The sequence below is a fragment of the Gorilla gorilla genome, chromosome 15 (assembly GCF_029281585.2).
Source record: "Gorilla gorilla gorilla isolate KB3781 chromosome 15, NHGRI_mGorGor1-v2.1_pri, whole genome shotgun sequence".
Taxonomy (NCBI): domain Eukaryota; kingdom Metazoa; phylum Chordata; class Mammalia; order Primates; family Hominidae; genus Gorilla; species Gorilla gorilla.
This window is the reverse complement of record NC_073239.2, coordinates 70785088-70802282: the sequence shown is the minus strand read 5'-3', so window position 1 is coordinate 70802282 and position 17195 is coordinate 70785088. Positions and strand designations below refer to the sequence as shown.

Sequence of the window (17195 nt, the reverse complement as noted above, 5' to 3'; positions counted from 1 at the left end):
CAGAGTTAAATGGAACCACCCAAATGAGACCAACCAGGACTCCCTTAGCTACAATTCTACTGTAAGAGAGCCCCCGCATCTCTGAAGGGGTGCAGTGAGGCAACTCGCTTTCCCCCAAATTTACTTTCACCCTCCCCCACACTCATAGATTTTAATAGGCTTAAGATTTCCTGAAAAATACATGGCCATATAATCTTTCTCTCCCAGAGGTTCTCTGCCACAGCATGTTCTCTTTGAAATTTTTGACTATGAATTACCATTCTATAAGCGTTTACTGACGTGCCAACTTGGAAACATCAAATAATATTTATGGCATTGCAAATTATACACAATTATTATATTGCAAGTCAATGGCTTAAGAATGTTTTAAAGCTAAAAAAGAAATAATTATGTTTTTTGGTTGGTCTGTGTATAAAACAACTCACAGAGAGCGGCACAGTATTAGCCATTCATATACAATATTTAATCCTGTGATAAGTGGTAATGCTCTGGTATTGATTTCTTTGTAAGTGATGAGTATTATAAAGCTGAAGGAATTAGCTTTATAATGCCTTTGGAATTCGATCAGGTGTGTATCATTGTGGGCAATTCAAATAACCTCTTAAAACTTCAGTTTCCTTTTTGGTAAACTGGGAGTAAAACTCATCACACAGAGTTGTGATAAGAGTTAAGTAAAATAATGAATATAACACACCTGGAATTACTAGGAGCCAAATGAATATGCCTTGCAGCCTTTCCCTGTGCCCACTTTTCCTACAGGTTACATTTGCAACCAGCACGTACTACATTATTTTGGTGACTTTTTCTTTTTACCCCCAAATTAATTTATTTCTTAATTCATTTTCTTTTCATAGCAGGCATTACAAAATAGGAACAACAAAACCAATGGAAAACAATCCCTCAGGAATAGATTGATTAATTACTGCTGATTATCCTTAGTGTTGAATGCAGTGCCTGGCATTTAATAGGTACTCAGTGTTTTTGATTGATTGGTTGGTTGTTCATCAAATGCCTTAATTTAAAATTTCCAGATTTACTTTGAAAGGAGCAGTCTCTGTTGCCAAGCAAGGAATTAAACTTTTCTTAGAAAAATGTCTACATATAAGAAAGGGTACCATGATTTATTTCAAAGAACAGAATTAGGAGCAGAAGCTGAACATCCTAGGAAAGGTAATTTTATCTCAGTTTTAAGAGTTGTTTAATGTAATCCCAGCTACTTAGGAGGCTGAGGCATGAGAATCACTTGAACTTGGGATTCGGAGGTTGCAGTGAGCGGAGGTTGTGCCACTGCACTCCAGCCTGGGCCACAGAGAGAGACTCTGTCTCAAAAACAAAGAACTGTTTAACAATTAAATTTGCCCATTTGTGCAGTGGGCATTCTTGTGAGGTATATTATATAAGATGAAATAATCTTAAATGCACCCCCTTCCCTTAAAATGTCTCCCACTTATATTTTGTCCTGTATTAATGTTATTTTTTAAAAATTCACAGAAATCTTAAGAAGTTTTTGTCTATATGTGTGAACCGAGTAATGTTTGTGAACTCTAATTAGTCAGTATATACTAATGTCTTAGAATGTCAGAGTAAGGATCCATTCTGGACAAGCATTGTAAAAAAAGGTCTGCCTTGTCTTGGGTGAATGTAAGGTATGGGGGATGCAATTATAAGATAAATGAATAGGGATTGTGCTTGTGATTCAAATTCTATTTAAGGGCCAAGAAATGAGCATTTAAAATTTGGCTGCATACCAAATCAGGTAGCCAGGATCAGGGAAAGGGTTTTTTTGAAAAGTGTTCTGGGCACTCCAGTGTTGAGTGTTCTTCACCATCTCCTCCAGATAATTTACTCGAGGCCATGCTGGGTGACCAGCTGGGCATCTAAAATTGATGGCAAGTGAGGGCTAGTTTTATAGCATCCCGTGTTTGTCCACGAGATGGACTTTACAAAATCCAGTGGAGTCTCATCCTAGAGATGTCCCTGTCTCCAAGACTAAGTTGTTGAATGTAGAGGAAGAGGAAAAAAGGGCTGTACTGAATTGGCTTTTCTATTCATCCTTATGATCTTGCATCTCTTTTAAAGGACTGGCTATTAACAGAAGCTAATTTAATACTTCTAGTTCAGAGAGAGAAAGACATTTGAAATACTCGTGGATTCTGAGAGCTATATTTTCAGTAACTTGGACCTAGCTAGAACCATTCCAGAAGAGGTGGTAGAAGCTTTATTCTTGAAGAGCCCTTCTATGGAGGGATGATGTTACAGGTATGAGGGTGAGGTATGCCAACTCCAAGTTTTTTATAATTTGGTGACTCTGTGTGAATTTCTAAGATACGGTGCAATGAATTCTGGTTCTGGAGGTGAGAGTTCTAGATTAGGAAATTTTACCATGTGATTCTACTTTATAACTTCTGCTTGCTGTATCTGTTAGAATCTCAGTCCAGTTGCTGGGTGAAATCTATGCATTTTCTGTCGTGCTACCTCAACAAAGAAGTCAATTAGAATGCTTACCTCTCAGTCTAATATTTAACTGCTCAGAAGGAAGCTACAGAAACAGCTTGGATTTAATCATGGAAAATGATGTGTTTACCTCAGAACATTTTAAGTTAATGAAAAACCTGGAAAATATCAATTTGGTCATAATGCAAAGTCCAGAAAGCAGTAAATAATTCTAGCACCTTTCTGTGTCCCTGAAACAAAACTAGCTTTGTTTTATTTTGTTATATTTTAAATCTATTTTCTGTTTTATACCTCAGTAGGATATATTTTCAGCTTTGAAAGGCACATTAAATCACAGATCCTTAAAGCAGGGTTTGAAAAACACACAAACATCCGTAAGTTCTGCTAATTCATACTGTGTTGAGCTGTCTGGATGGATACATTCACATTCAAACGGAGAAACTTGGTCAGTGTGCTGAATCTCTACGTGACAAAAACATTTTTTTTATTAGTGTCTACTTGAGGAAATGTATCCATATGAACACTGGTCTCTTAATGCATATTTATTTTATAGTCTTCATTTTATGATTGGCAGATTAAACACTTCAGTTACATGCCTTGAAAGCTCTAGAAAGAATTATTCATGCTAAAATATTCCTGCTTAGGGCACGTGGGTCAGGTAGAAGGTTGAAGTGTATAGGGATCAGCATGGTGCAGATGATGCTTCCTAGGGGTAGGCATTGGAGTGGAGGTGCAGGAAGTGCATGCATTTATTCTACCAAAATTTACTGAGTAACTGCTATGTACCAAGCTCTGTGTTGAATACTACAGACAGCACTGTCATCTGCCCCATGGACTTTACAATTTGTACATTGCTAGCAATCGTTAGGGATAGCTCACAAGAGCTATGTGAAAGGAAATATGAAGTCAAATCTTACTACTGGTTAGATTGAGATGGATCCTGGCACAAGCCAAGGAGTATGGTCTAATCTTCCATTATGTGTGGGCTTCCAGGAGTCAGGTTCCCAGAAGGCTCTACAGACCATTTGGTCATGAAGCCAATGGTAAATCCTCAGATTGGAGGATAATTCAAGAGCAGTTTTTATGTGCTGTATCATAAATGCCTTAGCAGAAATTCAGTTAAACTAGTGAAATAAAAATAGTGAGTTTTATGTGACTAGGAGAATAAAAAACATTTTTATCCCGTTACTTACTTTGTAGAAAGAGAAAAAGAATGTATTCATTGATTCAAAAGTAGCTGGCATTATTGAGAGCTTACAATGTACTAAGAGCTGTACTAAGCGTCTTATATACACATTCTCATTTAATCTCCAAAATCAGCCCTATAAGCTGCATACTATTATTATCTCAGTTTTGCCGTTAGGAAATTAAGGCACAGAGAGGCTAACTACCTTATTCAACATCATGTAGCTTTTGAATGGGTGGGGAGAAGGTAGCTTTGAATTGGTTTGGATCATAATCTTGAACACCATAATCTCAAATGTTGAAATCCTGAAAGATCAAAATCCTTAAAGTCTAAATCCTTCAACTCCTTAATATCTAAAATCCAGAAAATCATAATCATAGGATAGTTGCATCATGTTAGGGAGACCTATTACCCTGTTATTGTCTTTATATTGTCTTTATTAAGTATGGTTTAAGGAGACACATATGGATGCCAAGTTGACAAGGGCTGGACTTGTGGATTTAATTTTAGGTGTCAGCTTGACTGGATTAAGGGATACCTAGAAACCTGGCAAAGCATTATTTTGGGTGTGTCTATCAAATAATAGAAGAACTTCAAAAAGAACAATGCCATGTAGAAAATGAATGTGAATGTATTGCCTGAGGAGAGCCGCATCGGAAAAGAAAATATGGAGCTATTCATTGGGATACAAGACTTTAAAACAGAGTTAACAATTATGAAAGTTGACCAGATTTTATGGACTATCTCTGTGTAATTGCCCATAATTTACCCGTCATCTATTTTTTCATAGGCTGAATTTTCTTTTTAGTTTTTTCTTTTCTTTTAGTTTTTCTTCACTATTTAAAATTTTCAGCATTATTTTTATAAGTTGCTATGTATTTCATCTTCACATAATTTCCAATACTGAAGGTATAAATTGTGTAGAGACTTTTAGAGACTTCTAATTCATTTTACGCATTTTTTTTGGTAAATTTGACTCCTCAGAAGTGCATTATTACAAAGTTGACTTCATGTGTAAGCATAGTGTACGTATGTAAAAGTGTTGAAACTTCCCTAATAAATGAAGAGAGGTCCTTTTTGTACATCTACACTTGTGAAAGATAAAATTTCTTGAGATCTCAACTCTTTGGGCAAGTGCATATGTTGTGGTGACCCATCGTGGTTTTTGATTGATCTCATCAAAAGACTTAGATTGTTACCCTGGTATTTTAGATGACCACAGTTATAAAGCTGGGTACACACAGTTCCAAACATATTGATATGCATTTATACATTTCCCTTTTTGACCTCTCTCCTTCCCTTCCCTTCCCCTTCCTTCCCTCCTTCCTCCCTTCCTTGCTTCCTTCCTTCCTTCTTCTTTCTTTCCTTTTCTTCCTTTCGACATGGTCCCACTCTGTCCCCTAGGCTGGAGCACAGTGGTGTGATTACAGCACATTGCAGCCTTGAACTCCTGATATTCAAGTGGCGATCCTCCCACCTCAGCCCCTGGAGTAACTGAGACTACAGGCACACACAACCATGCCTGGCTAATTTTTGTATTTTTGGTAGAGACAAGGTCTCACTGTGTTGCCCAGGCTGGTCTCGAACTCCTGGACTCAAGTGATCCACCTGCCTTGGCCTCCCAAAGTGCTGGGATTACAGGCATGAGTCACTGCACCTGGCCCTATTGCTTTGTAAATACAGTTTGCCAGCTCATAACTGTTGTACTCATGCAACTGTTGTTGGTATACCTGAATGTTCATGCCTGCAAAAATATGTGTGTCATTATTGCTTATTTTATTGTGTAAAGTAGCCTACAAAGTATTCTGTCATGTTTTTATATGTTTTCCAAATAAATCCCTTTAAAAAATGTAAATAAATAATTTTAAATAATTTTAAAGTGATTTTTTCCAGAATCAAATTTTTGATAACTTGATTTTTTGGGATTTCAAGATTTGGGATTGTGTCTTTGGGATTATGATGAGCTACTAATTTGAATCCTAATCTCTGACTCCACATGCTTTTGATGAGTCACTATTGTTATAGCTCCTGTTGTTGGACTAAGCATGCTAGAAAGCCAAAGTCCACAGCTCCTCCAATATTCTCTAGTTCGTTAATGACCCTATTGTCTTCCTAAGCCAGAAACCTGGGAGTCACTTTAACCTCTTTTATTTCTCTCTGCCCACTTCCCCTCATTCATCAGTCTTTAAGTCTTGATTTTAATTCCTAGTATTTCTTGAATCTGCCTGTAGTCATCATTTTTTATCTGGACAACTGCAATCATTTCCTAATGGTGTCTCTATCTCTCTTCCAATGGAATCTTTACAGTGCTGCCAGGGTGATGGTTCTAACAACAAAGATATTCATGCCACTTCTCTGCTTAAAAGCCTTCAGTGACTTTCAGACCCCATATAATCTGGACCCTCCACCCACTCCTTTATCTCACTCTGTTCTCCAAGAGCCTTGAACTATTTGCAATTGGTTGATGGTGCTGTTGCTTCTATGTCTCTGCCCATCCTTTTCTCTAGGACCAGAAAGACCTTCTTATAATTTTCCACCCAGTAAACTGGCTCTAATATCTTCTTCTCTAAGAAGCTGTCCCTGCCCCTTCCAGACAGAGACAGGGCCTTCTATCTCCAATTGCCCCTCATTGGTGACTCTGGGATAAGAGTCACTGCTTTGTACCTGCCTGTTTCTACCACACTGTGGATGTTTCAAGGCAGGGAAACAAATCAGACAGACACAGCATATTTAGAAAGAACAGTCCATTAAAAAAAAAAAAGAAAAAAGAAGCAACAGTAAAAAGCACCTAGTAGTTCCCTGATTCCCATGAGGAGTCATGCTCAGGGTCCTCAGAAGAGAAGCTTTCCATATAGGGATCTGTGAAGACTTGGACAACTATTTTGCTCAGCTCATGTGCCAAATGTTTGCCCTGCTGGCACAGCCCCTCTCTTTCTCTGCTGGAATGTATTAATCTAGGCTTCCCACTCACCTCATCAACTAGGCTGTTCTCTAAGTTTGCAGCAGGGAAAGTTTTGCCAGATCTGGTGTCCCTCCCTACTCACTGGGCATAGTTCCTTTGTCCTTGCACATGAAGAGACATTACAGGAACATGATCGGTTTATTCCCTCCCTGAAGGATATGCCTGTCCCTACATTTCTTTATACTTCAGTTAAAAAAAAAAAAAACAAAACCTGAAAGTGTCTCAGTCATAGGTTTTCTTCTGGGTAACTTGTGGAATGGGGCTCTTGCCACTGTAAAAGTGATGTACCTCCTCATTTGGGGCTTAGTCTTTTTTGAGCCATTGCTCTCTCTTATGATGGCAAATTCTAGCATGTATGCAGTCTTGCCACAACTCCTTATCACCAATGGAAGACATCACAAACTGATCATAGCATTCTTTGTCACTAAGCCAGACACAGCCTCAGAATGTTACTCATTTCAGAATTTCAGGGAGCTGGTACCAAACATTTGGAGTTGATCTCTAAGAAGAAAATTACTTACTATCTTCAATTCCCAGGATTAATTTGACCTGCATTCTTACATTGACCCTGTAGTCTACCTAGTACTTCTTGAACAAAATGGAACTGTCTTTCCCCAGGGACCACAACATGACCTTTATTTATTTTCATCTCACTCCCATGAAGCTGTTAGTTTCTTGTAGATGAAAATTTAAGAATCTGCAGTGATCCTCCTAGGTATAATGTTAAAAGCACCCAAATCCAGACTTACTTGTAGGTTTCAAGAGCAGGGGCCACTATCATCTATACATGAGTAGAGTACCTACTAAAATATTCAACGCACCATCTATTTGCCTTAAACTACTGATAAATCTAATAAGACACACAAATGGTATAAGAATTAGGAAAAGGAATTTGAAAAGCTATAGAAGATAATTGGCTTTCTTTTAAAAGTAGATGATAAAAATTGCTGAAAGAAATGAAAAGCTAGATTCCAGTTAAAATCTAACAAGATTATTCATCAGAATAAATATTATACAGTTGTCTCTTGAACAACACAGGAGTTAAATGCACCAACCCCTCTGCACTGGAAAATCCATGTCTGACTTTTGACTCCTCCAAAACTTAACTATGAATAGCCTACTGTTGACTGGAAGCCTTACCAATAACATAAACAGTCAATTAACACATATTTTTGTCTTATGTGTATTATATCCTGTATTCTTACAATAAGGTAAGTTAGAGAAAAGAAAATGTTACTAAGAAAATCAAAAGGAAAAGAAAATATATTTCCTATTTATTAAGTGGAAGTGAATCATCATAAAGGTCTCTATGCTTGTAGTCTTCTTGTTGAGTAGGCTAAGGAGAAGGAGAAAGAGGAGGGGTTTGGTCTTGGTATCTCAGGGGTGGCAGAGGCAGAAGAAAATAAGTGTATAAGTGGACCCATACAGTTCAAACCCGTGCTGTTCAAAGGTCAACTGTACTTGATCTTATTTCATGTTTTGTTTTTGCCTCAAACTAATCTTAAATGAGAAGAAAACCCCTATGTATGTCCTTTGAGGTCAGATTGCATATATTCAGCCTATTAATGAAAATTAGCTTTACGCTAAAAGCACATTAGAAGCCTACACAGAGAAAATCAGCACCTACTGGGCAATATTGAATAGTAGTAAACAGGCTGAGCTGGGAGTCAGGGAGATTTGAGTTTCTGTCTGGTCTCTGCCTATTGCTAGCTGTGTGATGCTAGGCAGATTGTTTAACATCTCTGAGCCTCACGCTCTGCATGTGTAAAATGGGGATAGCTACAATACCTGCATGAATATAAAATGAGACAATGTGGTGAGGCACTTCAGGAGCCTGGCAATCAATCAATGCATCTAGTGAGTTGATACATTTTATTATTTAAATTGTAGTCAGAAAGATTGCCCTTGGATAAGGTAACCTCTCACTTCTTTTACATGTTTTCTACCAAGAGACCCTTACATCAACTGGATAGCAGAATTGAACTAGAGGGGAGATTAGCTCTGAACAACTTATCCAAGTCTGATGGACCTTAAAACCAGTATTGACTACATTTGCTGTAGCTGGCCTAGGTCTGCCCTACTTCCTATTGTCCAGCCCAAAAGGGGCTGGAGAACTCTAGAAAAATCACTCCCGTAGCAAACAAACAAACAACAAAAACAAAAACAAACACAATCAACATGACCCAGCCTTTAGCTGCTCCAGGAGCAGCTGTAAACAGATCCAGAGAACTTATCTGTTGCCCCTCACAGTGCCTGAACCAACATATACTCAGATAGAGAGAATAAGAAAAAATGTTATCAACTGGTTGTCAAACCCGAGTACCTCTTATAGACAAGTAGAATTCTGAGTTCTACAGTCTTCACTGCAGTGCCAAGGGAAATCAGCATTGCCATTCTTATTTTACAGGCAGAAAACCTCGGCACCAAGGGATTAAACAATTTGTATTGGAATGAGATTTTACTAACTCCATAGAAAATGGACCTAAAATTTAAACATGGATAAACCACACCCTTTATTTAAACAATATTTTACAGTCTACGATGAAAGAGTACTTAGAGATGGAATTTGCAGATTGGCTGTTCATGAGTTCACAGAAAAATTATGCAACTTTCCATTCATTCAGCAAACACGTATTCAGTTCACAGTGCTAGGCACTGTGACAGGCCCCAGAGATAAAAGCTCATCTAACAATATTACCTGCTCTCATGGAAAGCATAAGAAGACACACATGAAAGAAATAAAATGACACGGATACTGTGACAGTAACAAAAATCTGTATATGTTACAGTAAGAGCCCGAAGAGAAGACAAGTCCTGAAAGATCACTCTGTGTTCGTTCTGCCCTGTGTCTGCTTGGCAACAGAGAGAATGCTAGCAAACACTGAAAGAGTTGCAATCCTTGCCAATTGCAAGCCCACAAACAGGTGAACATAATATAAGAAAGTGCTAGAAATCGTGAGTGCATGTGAACATAGAATGCTATCTTTTGTGTCTAGTATCTGAAATGAGGTTGTAATTATTTTCCAAATCTTCAAAAAATGGGCTTTGGAGTTTCCTACAATTTGACTTTTAAATCATAATTCTCTGCTAATGGTTATTTTGGCAAAGTACAGCCTTATCATGGGGAGAGCCTAAAATCAACCCAGAGGTTAGACGGTTGGGAGAAGGATGGAGTTCCAGGACTTGTCAAAATTAAACACAGCTTTCAGCCCACTTATGCACTCTCTTCGTGAAACATTCTCTTGCACTGACTTTGGCAACGCCTGTTTTCCTGGTTTCCTTCTAACTTACCAACATTCCTTCACAGTCTCTTTTGCTGACTCATTATCCTCTATCTTTAATAAGAGGTTTTTCAGGGCCCTTTTATTTTCTCACTACACTCTTTTCCTTGGCCATTGCCTCTTCTACCATGACTTCTATTACAATAGGAATGTCAATCACTTTCACCTGTCTTCAATTTAGATCTTTCCTCTAACACCCGGATATGTAATTCAACTCTTAACTTGATATCTCACTTGGAAGAGTTACAAGCCTCTCTGAAAAAAATCCATACAGGATGGAATGCATGGCATTTTCTCTGAAACTTCCTCCCTGTCCAGTGTTATCTACCTTGGAACGATTGCCTCATTTAGAGGCACTCTCTAACCTGAGTACGCATTTGAAACATCTGAGGGCTTTGAAACATACCTGCTCCTGGACCACCTGCTGAACCAATTAAATCAGAATTTCTGTTGTGAAGATCTCCACGTGAGTTTAAGGTACAGCTAGGTTAAGAATTGCTGAATGTGTCGCTCAACTTGGAAATCCGTCTGTCTTGATCTCTCCCTTTTCATTAGCCTTTCATAGTCAACCACCTGTTGATATTTCATCTACTAAATAGCTCTTGACTCTGTTTTTATCATCAAAGCCATCACCAAGGTACCATCTTCGCTGGTCTGAAATAATCTTCTAACTGTTCTCATTGCCTCTATTCTTAGTTTATATCCATGCCATTGTCCCCAATGCAGCCAGGGCGATTTAAATAAATCTGATCAATCACTTCCTTGCTTAAACATTGCACTGGCTTTCTGCTTGATTTTAAAATAAGCCACAGATACTTATGGCCTATACATATGTGAATATAGGGGTAGAGTTTTTGTTTGTTTGTTTTGGTCTGATCAGCAAATTTCCTCATCTCTACTCCTCTGGAACATATTTTCCTGACCCCCAACCTACCGGGTGGGCATATGATCAGGTCTCTTAGGGGTGCGGATGGTGATCCAAGCCTTCCGGGTTATCAAGGGCCCTCCTGCCTTACAATTTTGGGGACTAGAGTAGAAACAGCTTTGCCTCTGGTTTCATAGTGAAAGGGTACGAATTTGAAGCGCTTGGCAACCATCTTTCTCCCCCAACCTCACAAGGTCAAACTCAGCACTCCTGACAACTGGGGGAAATCTTCTATGATGAATTAGTTATTTGAGGAATATTTTGTTTATTTTCCAGCTTTCCTGCTCAACTGTTAGTTCCATGAAGGCAACAGCCATGCCTGCTTCGTTCACTGAAATATCTTCGTTTCCTAACACATAGAAAGTCATCATTTTTTGACGGATGAAAGAATGGATGAATGCCTAGTCTTGGAGACATCTACTTGCAATAAAGGTTAGATGAAGGAAATGGATGCCAGTGGGAGATTTGTGGATCTATTTCACCAGATTTCACTCTGCTGACTCAGCAAAAGGGTCCCCGAAGAAAGTATGTATGATATATGAATGCCTAGCCACCTGTCTTGGAACAAACAGGGATTTCTTTAGCTTTCTCCCACCAGGAGATGCTCCCCTGGCATTTTTCAATACTCCTCTTCCCTAAAAGGTAAAATTTACGTCCCGATAGTCACAGTGGGCTGCTTTATTGTACAATCTGACATCAGAATGGAAGGAGAGAGTATGCTTTTTAAGTTCCTTAAAATGCAGTTCTATTGAAAATAGCTGTTGAGACAAATAAAATAAGCTGCTAAGGAACAATAAGAGACATGATGGAGTTATAGAAATGTGTTATTGTGTTCCACCCAGAAAATATTATGCAATACAGGGATAAATTTATTCCTTAAGAATTTAAAAAATATTTATGTAATCTTCTATGATTTTTGCTTCATAATGTAGTTAATTCACTAGGGCTTTTGATGTTTGGATGTGGCCATTTGGTTTTGGTGGAAAATAGTTTGACATAGTCTAAAAAGCAAACTCTAAAAATGTATCTATTTTAATTATGAATACATTGTGACTCAGATTTATCCCATCTTTGAACTTCACCCCATCTCCAACTATGCTCCCCAGGGTAGGGATTAGGGCTGAGATGAAATAAGGGATGGGCCAATGACAAGGTGCGGGGAGGGAGGGTATGGAAATGAGGGCTCAAAAGGCTGGCAAACTACGTGGAAAGAGGAATCACATTTTTACCACACTTGCACATCTCAGACGGAGCCACCCATCATTCTAAGTCAGGAGGCTGCTTGTTTTCAGCGAATTCACTTGTATCACATGTACCTCAGTGTCTCAGATTTCTGTCTGAAATGATCATTGTTACTGTCATTTTCTTTTAGTTAATACATAGATGTGTTCATTTAATGGAGATACCCATTCTGTTTTTTTCATTTGAAAAATCTGTAGGATGAACACCCCTGTTTTAAGTTGACTGCTTGATTCTATGAGCCTCTTTGAGTGGTTACAGGTTATCCACTGGGCAAGGTGGAGGTGGTAGTAGGAGGAGGCTATTTGCAGCACAACAGGATCTCATATTCTCCAGATTTCACAGAAAACAGTTCAATTTCTAACAGTTTCCTCAGTAGCCCTTTATATTTAAGCATCTAATTTATTGTTAAACTCCTTCAAAATGGAGTTTTTGGGGAAACAGGTGATCAGCCTTACAGTCTAACCCAATCAACTCTAATATACTTTAAAAGCTTGTGCTGTTTTTCTGATTTTAAAATTAGAATATATTCATACAGAATAACATACTTTCTATATTCAAATAATCCAGAAGTGAGATTTTAAAACAGGAACATTCTCCATGATCAAGTGTGTGGTTAGGGATGGAATAAAAGTCAGGAACCAAAGCAAATTGATTGTGAATTGCTGACGCAGAAGCTTCAGGGCCTCTCACTTGCATAGGCCCTTTTAGGAGCCCTAGGAGGGCTCCAGTCATATGTCCATATAGTCCCTTACTTCTGTAAAATGTGTAAAAATAAAATATTTTAACTTCAGCTAATGAAGGCTGTTCTTTCCACTCTCACCTGCTCTGGAGCGGCGCTGGGTTGCCACAGGCGTTTTGGAGAGTGGGGTACAGGACAGCTCAGTTGAGGATCCATTTAGGTTCAGGTCAGAGCATCTACTGTTTGCAGTCAGATCCAGGTAGAGCTATTTAGCCACCTGTTTCGGTGTAGAAATTACTCCCAGGTCCACTCCTACCATCCGTTGCTCCGACTTGCCAACATTATGAAACAAAGGTGTGGAGCCGGAGCTTGCATGTGGGCCGTGCTCGAGCAATGGCTCCAAGCACTGGAAGTCTGTGGGTGATGGAGGAGAAATACGGTTTGAAATATACAAAGCCAGAAGCTAGTGTGTGTAAGATTTTTCCAATCATCAGGCATGTACAATTTTAACAGAATCATTCAGTGCTCATCAAAACAAGTTCTCTGCTTCCAGGAAGATACTTAAAAATGTATTTGATAGGCCGGTCACGGTGGCTCATACCTGTAATCCCAGCACTTTGGGAGGCCGAGGCAGGTGGACTGCCTTAGGTCAGGAGTTTGAGACCAGTCTGGCCAACACGATGAAACCCTGTCTCTACTAAAAATACAAAAAATTAGCCAGGTGTGGTGGTGCATGCCTGTAATCCCACCTACTAGGGAGGCTGAGGCCGGAGAATCACTTGAACCTGGGAGGCAGAGGTTGCAGTGAGCCAAGATTGTGCCACTGCACTCCAGCCTGGGCAACAAAGTGAGAATCCATCTCAAAGAAAAAAAAAGTATTCAATATATTTAGAGATATTTTGGAAATCTCTCAAGAGGAAATTTATCAGAATTATTATGTTTATAGGACACACATATGTAGCAGTACTACAAACAATCTTTGTGAAGTTACATATTTTATTCATCCCAACATGTCAATTACATGAATGTATTAGAAAAATATTTACATGTCTGACTTAAAATGCTGACAGCAACAATAACATAAAACTTAAAAGAAGTACATTGACTAGTTACTCAGTTTTGTTCATTCAAAGAGTATTTAAGGGTTTTCCCTGCATAAAGAAAACTTGAGATGTGCTGAAATCTTACAGTTCATATATGAAAAACCTGATAGAAGTTTCCTCAAATTTGACAACATCCTAAGAATTTATTAATATATGCATTGCCCATAAAAATTATAATGCTAAGAGCAACTTTTCTAAACTATTAGTAATCAAAAATAGATTTTGATCAATGATCCTAGAAGAAAGAGAATTTTGTTTCTCTTTTAAGGATTGATCTTACAAAAACAATGGCATATGAAGGGATTATCAGGGAAGATAATCAAGAAATATAGTCAAGAAATGTAGAAAAAATTCTTCCGAGGTATGCTAGGCAGTTCATTAAAAAACTGTTCTTTTGTTGATGTTTGTGCTTTTGCAACTTTAAAAAAATTATTTGTTGTTTTTTTCTCATTTTAAATAAATACTTGCTTTCATACCAAATTTATCCTTTTTTTTAAAAAAATCAAATATAAAACTTAGGTCCTACAAGACCTGAATCCAACACTAGTAAGGGATATCATTTTCATGTTTTTGAAAACATGGAGATTTTACATGTTTACAAGGTGGTTTAACATCAAATGGCTGCATTAAAGTGTTAGATCAAAACGCGCTGCTTTGAACCAGACCCATCCCAGGGGTGAGGCTTGGGCATTGCAGGATCAAACCTCACGCTCACAAAGTAAGCCTTTGACTTTATCTCCAAGTGAGCTTGTAACTACAGTTACCAGGAAAGTAGAAGTGATTCATCACGCACCTTTCTGTGTGTGTCCTATTATCACACGACATGCCCAGGATGCCCTTGAGTTGATATTAAAAATAATTATCTTATGGCTAGTACATTATAGTGCATTGGATTTTTTTTCTTGTTAAAGGCATTGCTTTGTTAAATGTAAACATTAAAAAGAGGCCAGTTTCTGTAACCTGGCCTTGACCTTGGGAAGGTTCTGCCATGCCTCTGGCACTGACCCTTGGGCTGAGAAACCTTGGGCTGAGAAAGTTGTGCTGGTCTAGATTCTGTTTCTTTTCTTGGGGGCCTGGCACACAGTAGGGTCTCAAATATTAGGTTTTTGCTTCCCTCCTCCCTTTACTTTTTTTCTTGGGGCAGTTTTTTTTTTTTTTTTTCTGTCAAGTATGAGGAAACTTTACAAAGCAAAATCATACTAACACATTCCAATTGTATTACCAAATGACTGTCTTTATTAAGCTGTCTAGAACATCAGTGTCCAGGTTATGGGCTGTGCAATACAGTACCTAGGAGCCGTCTTCACACCTGGAGTAGTTTTTCGTTGGTTCACACAGGACTGCAACTAAGCCAAATAACAATAAACTAGAGTACTAGAGTGAAATGCATTTACCGAGAGGAAGACTGAAGAGTGATATACTTAAACTCTAGTCATTATCCTATGGATAGAATAATAGTAAATTATCATAATGCTAAATTGTAAACCCTTTGTGATATATAGGGTGCTTCCAAATTCATCTCGCGAAGTCTCTTTAACAACTTTTAAGTGTAGGTATCACCTTTATCCCAATTTCAGAGAGAACGATACAGTGTGAGGAATTAAGTGACTGATCCAAGATACCTTAGCCAACGAGTGGAGAAGCCAGAAGTTGGACCCAACACTATATGACTTTTATGACCCCTGAGTTTTTAAGGCATTTATATTATTGCTATTGAAGAACAGTACTAACCTTTTTGATAGCCCCTGTCTCTCCCCTTAACTCTACTAAGATGGAAGTCCCTGTGGAAAAAACTTAGATGTAGGATAATCAGCAAGAAGTGGTTCTTGCTCTGAAAAAGTTGACAGTCTGGGGACACATCTGGCAATGTAAACAGTCAACCGTAATACAATGTGTACAGGGATCTAAGCTGCGCAAATAAAATGCAAGGAATCAGTGAGCAGAAGAAATCACCAGAGAAGAAAATATTTGTAGTCTATCCCAACTTTAGCCATCAGACGCCTCCATATTGAAGCCCAATTATTAATTTTCATGTGGTTGTAATTAATACAATTACTTAGAATTACGGTACATTAACTTCTGCTGCATCTTGGAGTCACTCCTAAGTTTAAACAGCAAATGTATCTGGAGTTGAAGTATTTGAAAGGGATAGAATACAATTTCACCACAGTATTAATGTGTTTTTCCATTTTCATCCTAGTTATCTGACCTTTAAGTTTATATAGTCTCTTAAATTTTAACATCTTTTCATTTGTATTTTCTATTGTAATTAAGTCCTTGTCCTTGAGATCAAAATGAGGCATTTCATGCCATCCAGCTATAGTTAGGCCTTGAATCAGATTTCTGGTTGGAACGAATTACTGTTTTAAATTGTTTTTTTCAATTTTTAATTTTGTTTTTTGTAGAGTCGGGGTCTCACTATGTTGCCCAGGCTAGTCTTGAACTCCTGGACTCAAGAGATCCTCCCCTCGTGGCCTCCCAAAGTGCGGAGATTACAGGCATGAGCCACCACGCCCAGCCCCAAATTACCACATAAGTGGCTTTCGGTTCTTGCTTTCCCTCCATTTAATCTATGTTTATTTGATTGTGTGGCACCTGAAGAGATACATGGAATTATATATCCTATTAATTGCTGCTCATGAAAAAAGTTAAAAGCAAATACTACTGAGTCACATGGAATTAAATCCATCTATGAGGACAGAATTTATTTATTTGCCTGAGATTATTTAGGGAGTTTTTTTTGTATTTAAATGAAATTATATGCTGAAATTGTTTTTGCTTTTGTCTGTCAGCATGGTGTCTTGGTTATGAATGCATTCTAGCATTATGAATTTTGTGCAGGTGATTTTCCCAATTCCCCTCTACTATATGTGAAAATAGGATATTTGCTGATGATAAATTCAGACAGATTTTTCTAAGTGTGTCCACTAAGCAACAGACTAAATTAACTGCTTAATTTAAATTTTAAGGGAAGATCCTAGACTTCAATGCCTCCTCCTGCTGAATGTTGTCCCGAATATGCCCCACATAGAAATGCTTTGTCCTTGTCTTATTCCATTCTAGTCTCCTTGCCTTTTAAAACAAATTTGGCCCCTTCTAACACTCTCTCCCCGCTACCTTAGAGCAGGGACACATGTATTTGCAAAGCTTCTGTTTTCATATTTCATTTTTTTTCTATTTTTCAGAGAGTGGTGTTGCATGTTCCCCACTCCCTTTCTTTTGATGCCTCTCACCCATGTTGCTTGTAGCTTCATTTTGTTTTGTTTGTTCGTTTACTTGAGTTCTTTCTCTCCTCAATATCATTATCCTAGAACATGGACTAAGGACCAATCTTCCTTTTTTCACACCATTCTCTTCCTACCC

General features: G+C 38.2%; 1 long non-coding RNA gene across 3 annotated transcripts in view; it reads left to right on the top strand.

Moving 5' to 3' along the window:
* Positions 1–10228: 10228 nt before the first annotated feature.
* LOC129526640 (uncharacterized) overlaps positions 10229–17195 on the top strand; it is a 145996-nt gene continuing 139029 nt past the window's right edge. For 2 of the 3 annotated variants that reach the window (XR_008671348.2, XR_008671347.2), the window contains exons 1-2: positions 10229–10360; positions 11085–11333. This is a non-coding gene — a long non-coding RNA (uncharacterized lncRNA). The remainder of the gene's footprint in view (positions 10361–11084; positions 11334–17195) is intronic. The other variant, XR_008671346.2, reaches the window with a different exon arrangement.